Source organism: Copadichromis virginalis, linkage group LG11 (genome assembly GCF_057382275.1).
Source record: "Copadichromis virginalis isolate Kocher_CV1m ecotype Utaka linkage group LG11, C_Virginalis_male_GT1.1, whole genome shotgun sequence".
In the NCBI taxonomy this organism is placed as follows: Eukaryota; Metazoa; Chordata; class Actinopteri; order Cichliformes; family Cichlidae; genus Copadichromis; species Copadichromis virginalis.
Window position 1 is genome coordinate 40,613,625 of NC_140628.1, and position 7,377 is coordinate 40,621,001.

Consider the following 7,377-nt stretch of genomic DNA (forward strand, 5'->3'; position numbering starts at 1 on the left):
GGCTTCATGGACAGATAGAGCTGGGTGTCATCTGCATAGCAGTGTAAATGTATGCTATGTCTTCTAATGATACTGCCTAAGGGAAGCATGTATAATGTAAACAGAATTGGTCCTAGCACTGAACCCTGTGGAACTCCATAATTAACCTCAGTGTGTGAAGAGGACTCTCCATTTACATGCACAAACTGGAGTCTATTAGATAGATATGATACAAACCACTGCAGCACAGTACCTGCAGTAAAGCTGTGTCTGTGCTGTGATGAGCTCTGAAACCTGACTGAAACTCTTCAAATAAACCATTCCTCTGCAGATGATCTGTTAGCAACTACTCTTTCAAGAATGTTTGATATGAAAGGAAAGTTGGAGATTGGCCTATAATTAGCTAAAACTGCTGGGCCTAGAGATGGTTTTTCAAGTAACAGTTTAACTACTATGTTTACCCTTAGCCAGCAGTTTTAAATTTCCTTCAATGTCGCCTGCTCTGGCCCCTGGAAGACAATTGACTATGGTTGCTGGTGTCTCTAGCTTCACATGTCTGAGAACAGAATCACCAATTACCAGAGTTTGACCACCGGCGGGTGTGTCGCCGAGTGGGGAAAAACGGTTAGACACATGAACAGGTTGGTGGTGTACCTGGGGCTTCTGTTTAAGAGCTCAGCACCTGTTATCTCAATCTCTACCCCATCTCGGCCCATTATCTTGGATACTTTCTCTCCTGTTTCACTATCTGAGCTGGTAAAATTAGTGAATTCAGTGAAAGCATCCTCCTGTTCACTTGACATTGTACCTGCATCATTTTTCAAAATGTCTTCCAGTTTATTGGCCCATGTGTGCTCACTTTAATCAACTCTTCACTGGCGTCTGGTATAGTTCCGGTTTATTTTAAAAAACGCTGCAATTCTCCCACTTTAAAAAAAAACCTCAGCTAGACCCCTCTCTTTGGAGCAGCTACAGACCTATCTCTAAGTTACCGTTAATCGCTAAGCTTCTAGAAAAGGTTGTGGCTAAGCAACTTATGGCAGCTCTAGATAAACATGGAATTTACGATAAGTTTCAGTCCGGTTTTCGTCGATTTCACTCCACGGAGACAGCTCTTCTTAGGGTCTCAAGCGATATCTTGATGAATAATGATGCAGGAAAATGCTCTGTTCTACTCGTGTTGGACCTCACATCGGCTTTCGACACAGTTGACCATCACATCCTCATTGAAAGGCTGAAAAATTGGGTTGGTGTATCTGGAACTGCATTAGAGTGGTTCTCCTCTTATCTCCATCACCGATCCTTTTCTGTGGTAGTCTCCGATTTTAGGTCATCCTCTACCTCCCTTACTTATGGTGTCCCTCAGGGGTCAGTTTTGGGGGCTTTATTGTTTTTAATACATCTTCTCCCCCTCCAGAATATAATGGGCTCTTTTGAGGACATTTCTTATCACTGTTACGCTGATGACATTCAGTTGTACGTTTCTTTTATGCCCGAGGATTTATCTAAGCTTTAGCATCTGAATGATTGCTTAGATTCGATCAAACGTTGGATGGCTGCAAATTTTCTCCAACTCAACGAGGTGAAAACCGAAGTCCTCGTATGCGCCCCTGATAGGTTTCTATCGCAGATAGTGAAAGCCCTCGGTCCTCTCTCACTCTGTGTTAAATCCTCTATCAGGAATTTGACTCGAGTCTCACATTGGATGGGCATGTGAAATCTCTGGTTCGGTCTTGTTTTTATCGTTTAAGAAATGTGGCTAAGCTAAGCCCGGTTTTATCTCGCTCTGAACTGGAGATTGCTATACATGCATTTATTTCGTCACGCTTGGATTATTGTAATCCACTGTTTATGTGTCTAAGCAAAGGTTCTCTGGATCGTCTGCAGGTTGTGCAAAACACTGCAGCTAGGCTTTTGACAAAATCCTCCAAGTACTCACATGTGACACCGTTGTTATCTCAGTTACACTGGCTTCCTGTTAAATTTAGAGTCAATTTTAAGATCCTGGTCTTGACCTACAGAGCTGTGCACGGACTGGCACCAGCCTACATCTTTGATCTGCTACAGCCCTATGTCCCTAGCAGGTCTTTGAGGTCATCTGATCAGGGCTTACTTGCTTTAAAAACACTAAGAGGAGGACTAAGGGTGACAGAGCTTTTGCCGCTGTGGCCCCGAGACTGTGGAACTCTCTCCCCCAACATTAAGAACTGTGGACTCAGCAGCTGTTTTTAAAAAACAACTCAAAACTCACCTTTTTAAAACTACTTTTGGTTAATTTTTTGCCTGTTTTATTTTCTCTTTTTATGACTTGTAATCTTATGTGCAGCACTTTGTGATTCTATCTCGAAAGGTGCTATATAAATAAAAAATTATTTATTTATTTAAGACTATGCTTACTCCTCACCGTCACTCAGCCGTCCTGTTTCCCCGGCTGCCCGGGGCAGTCTCCCAGGGGACAGCTAGTGGGGCCTACGCTATCTTCGGCTGCACCGGCTACAGGGGCCTTGCTAGCTACAGATTTTTCAAGGGTTCTAAGCCGAGTCTCCATTTCAGTAATCCTGGCCTCCAGAGCTGTAAATAGGCTACATTTATTACAAGTATCATTACTGCTAAAGGAGGCCAAGGAGTAACTAAACATCTGACACAATGAGCAGGAAAGTGCAGGAGGGACAGGTGAAGAGGCCATGCTGCTAACGAGTTGGCTACGAGCTAAGCTAAGCTAGTGAAACCCTAAAGCAACCGTAAGTGAATATAAACAGTGTTGGGGAGTAATGGAATACATGTAACACTGTTCCGCATTTAAAATACAAATATGAGTACCGTAATTGTCGGGCTATAAGCCGCTACTTTTTGCACGAGCTTTGAACCCTGCGGCTTTTAGTCAGGTGCGGCTTTTCTATGGATTGTCCATGATTTTTGTGATATCGTAAGACGATTTGTTTTGTTTGTTCCGCTGTTGTACGGCACTACGTTGCCTGGCGGAAGGATCGGGGTTCAAGAGTGGTATGTTGGTCACATGTCCATCCGCCAGGCAACATAGTGCCATACAAGTAGCGCGAAAAACAAACTTCAAAGTAGCGCTACGCGTTCAGCGGGAGTCGTGGATGACCAGCGGCGATAAACTTGCGAAAAGCAAGTTATGCTCAACTCCACCGGTGGATTCTGACAGCGTGGAAAAGTGTGAAAACATCCACGATCACCAACGGATTTCGAAGGGCTGGACTGCTGCATGATGGAGAGGAGGACACCGCCACGGCCCTTCTGAGGGTGTTCGACTCTGACAACGAGGATTTCTTTTGTTTTGAAAGTGACAACGAAGGAGAGAAGCTGAGAGTGGATGACGAAGCCATCCTGAGCCTGTTCGTTTCCGACACTGGAGGAGAGGACTTTGGTGTTTTTAGTGCGCAGGAAGAAGAGAAAGATGGTGGTGAATGACTGACTTTTCTTCTTGTTAAAGCCGTGTCACTGCACCTGAGCCTAAAAGGTAGTCCGAATCTATTTTTCTGGTGTGCTGTAGGTTATTGTTATGTACTACATGTGCAAATATGTACCCATAACTTGTTTTTCAAAATATTAATAAAAGGGGTGTGTCTCCAAACAGCCATCTCTTTCCTGACAATTCCCTTTGTGCATATTCTCTTACATATGATAAGTCAACATTGAAATACCTGCGGCTTTTGGTCAGGTGCGGCTAATGTATGTACAAAACAGGATTTTCCCCTGATTTTAGCTTGTGCGGCTAATATTCAGGTGCGCTTTGTAGTCCGGGAAATACGGTAATTGTATTCCATTACAGTTACCGTTTAAAAAGGTGGTATTCAGAATACAGTTACTTTGTTGAAATAAAGGGATTACACAGCGGTCTTTTCCTGTTTCATATGTTCAGCTATGCACCCTCTGTATATCTCGCTAGCAAAGTTGACCCAGACAAAAGTAAAGCTAGTTTTCAGCTACGAGCCCGACATGAACCCGACGTATTAGTCAGAGGTCCCTTTACTACGGTTCGGAGCCGCGGACCTGTTTTATATACGCGCCGAATAGTTTTCTGCACGAGATCGCTGCAAAAAGTGCAGCCTTACCTAATGTCCACCTACTGTTACTCATTTATATTAAGATTTAAACATCTGGTTGGTGTGGAGGGTAACCTTCAGTAATAGTAATAAATCACACAGCAATAGGACATTCATGTAGTTGTAAAAAGCATGATAATATATTAAGTAATCCAAAGTATTCAGAATACACTACTGTCATTGAGTAACGTAACGGAATAAGTTACAAAATACATTTTGTACTCTGTAGTGGAATACATTTTAAAAGTAACCTTCCCAACACTGAATATAAATTAATGAGTAAATACACCAAGAGTGTGTTTCAGAGGACGCACATGAAGATTACACTACGAAATAAGAAGTTACTATAAGTTTTGTATTAAATTGCTACACAGATATACTACGGAAAAACACCACTGTGTTGGAACAGGAACAGGAAGTGATACTCTACTGCAGAGAGAACGAACACCAAGTGACAGTATGTGTACTGCATATATGCCTGCGACCTGATGAAGGTCGGATAGACCAACGTGTGTGCAGCAGTTACATGTAACTGTTTCATGAAGCAATAAGGCAAAAAATATTGAGATGACAAGCTGAGTCTGAAGGAAATAAAACACAAAAACGGGCTGTTATTTGTGTGTGTCTGTGTGTGTGCATTTTTACAATGTTTACATATCCTTATGGGGACCAAAAATTGGCATGCTACTATACTTGTGGGAACCATCAGTCACTTATGGAGACAACGTTTGAAGACATTTCTGAGGTTCAAAACGGGGTTTTCGTGTCAGGGTTACAGGCAGCTAGGGAAAGTATTACGTCAATTATGTCCTCACTAACATATGAAAACAAGTATGTGTGTGTGTGTGTGTCTCTGTGTGTGAGGTAGTGTTTCTACTGCAGCATACCATGTAGTACTACAGGACACTATTAGAGATCGATCCCTGATCACTGATAGATTAGATAGATTACTGATTACGTCACGTGTCCCCACGGTCACCTGGCACACAGGTGGAACCTCCGACTCATGACGACAACGATGATGATGATGATGAAGGTGAGCTGTGGAGGAATGCGGATCTCTCGGTTTCTACGTCACTGCGCTGCTGTGACGCACGCGGATCTATATTTACACACGCATGAGACACGTGCACGCGCGTGTCCCATCGCAACGCGCGTGCACCAAGATGAAGATAAACGATGTTTCTATAGCTTCATCATCATCATCCTCAAACATCTCGAGGCATCACAGCGATCAAACGGACCCACACATGCACGCGCGTGGTACCGGTCCCGGGAGCGGCGATGCTGGTGGCGATAACGATGATGAAGATGGAGCAGAGCTGCAATGATGGAACTGATGAAGGTGTGTTTGGTGTTCTTACCCCGGCATAAAGAAGCCTCTTTATCGACTCACCGACCGTTTGAGTCCGTCACCGACCGCTGCTGTTTACCGACGGACTGACGGAGCGCTCCTCCTCCTCCTGCGCGTCTTCCTCCTCCTCTTCCTCCTCAGTCTCAGCGGCTTACAACGGATTCACCCCCCCACCCCCACCGATGGTTAACGGCACAACCGGACATTTTAAACATTTCTCCCTGATCAATAACCTGATCAGACTGAAGCTCTGTCTTTAGTTCCGCTGCTTCATTTTAATAGAAATCACCTGTTAGATGGCCACGGCGTTTCCATGGCAACCGTACACTTCCTGTTCGCACGAGGGAGAGTTTTGCTGCTAAAAAAAACATTTCAGCGCAGACCAGCGATTATTATGGGATGTTTGTAACTGTAAGAAAGCAGGTCAGAGACTCTTCATCTCATCATCATCTTCATTATTATCATCATTTTTTATTTTTTTATTACCTGAAGATAAAAATAAAATACTGCAGCGCTCGCGCGCGCACACACACGCACACGCACACAGTGGTGCTATTATGGAAACAGTTTCTATGGTAACTGATGTCCTGAATTCCTGCAGAAGTGTTCCCACGGTGACACACACACACACACACACACACACACACGGCGTGTGTTTAATGCTAGCATTTTAACGAATCAGCTGATGTGTTTTTGCTGAACATGCTGGAACCTCCTCACCTCACCAAATTCAGAAACCTTCATCATCCTCATCCTCACAGGGATGCTGAAACAGGGGTGTTCTCCTGTCTCTTTGAGGGTTCTCCAGGTTCCTCATCCGGTTAACTGGTGATAATAAACCTGCCATTGCCATGAATGTTGGTTTATCTCGTTGTGTCAGATTGGCCACCTGTCCAGTTGTACTCCACCTTTCAGCCTATGACAGCTGGAATAGGCTCCACCCCTCCACGACCCTGAAGTGTCTTAGCATAGAATCTCAGTGACACAGAGGAGCAGAGACGGGTACCTGATGTTTGATCTGTTTCTGATCATTTGCTGAAGGAAACTTTACAAAGTGCATTTTGGGCAAATGTTCAAACTCGCATCAGCCTGTGGGACAGGTGTCTGCTCCGGTGTGAGCAGCTGAACGTTGCAGGTTTGTCACAGACCAGTTCTGTTGCAGGGTGTCAAATGTTTCCTCCAGGTCCATCACAGCATCTTGGTTACGACAGAGCTATCCAAATCCATGATCACTGTGAGAATTTTCCCATCTCCACTGACATCACGGCATCAGCCAAGCTTCACCTGTTTATAATGACAGGTGCTGCTCAGTTTAAGTCCTCGAGTAAATATATGGCATTTGGGGAATGAATAATCAAATAAAGGCATGTTAGAAAATGAATCTGTGCAGTGTCTTGATGCATGCTCAATCATCCAGGTAAGGAAATCCCAAAAGGTTGATTCTGTTCATCTGGACGTTTTCAGTGGGAGAAATGTTTTGTCACTCATCCAGGTGACTTCTTCAGTCTCAGCTGACTGCAGGTTTCCCCAACCATATAAACAGGACATTTGCACAATGACTGAAACCAGCACCACTGAATGAACAATGGCGTGGGAGCTCAGTTCCTTGATCATTAATATGCGAATTGTTATGACCATTGAACAAAGCCAATTGATGAAGGCCTAAGGAGCTTGGAAAGAAAAGCGTCTGGACTTCTTTGAGTAGCTTGAAGACGTTTCACCTCTCATCCGAGAAGCTTCTTCAGTTCTAAGGTCAAATGGTGGAGAGTCCCAGATATAAACCTAGTGGGAGTTTCCCCCCACAGAGGGACAAAAGGACCCCCTGATGATCCTCTAATCATCTGAGCCAAGGTGTGAAACTGGGTGTGGGTCCCAATCAGCCAGGGTTTTGGGTGAGTTCATTGTGAAACCTGGCCCCACTCTATCATGTGATTTCCTGAGGTCAGATGGTCCAGGATGTGAGTGGGCGTTAAG

General features: G+C 44.3%; 1 protein-coding gene across 2 annotated transcripts in view; it reads right to left on the reverse strand.

The window, feature by feature from the left end:
• Positions 1–5,790, reverse strand: part of ankrd34a (ankyrin repeat domain 34A) — an 18,922-nt gene extending 13,132 nt beyond the window's left edge. Inside the window, exon 1 of one of the 2 annotated variants that reach the window (XM_085472573.1) lies at positions 5,446–5,790. The gene's annotated coding sequence lies outside the window, so the exon portion shown is untranslated. Of the gene's footprint in view, positions 1–5,413 lie in introns of both variants that reach the window. The other variant, XM_085472572.1, reaches the window with a different exon arrangement.
• Between the last annotated feature and the right edge of the window lie 1,587 nt (positions 5,791–7,377).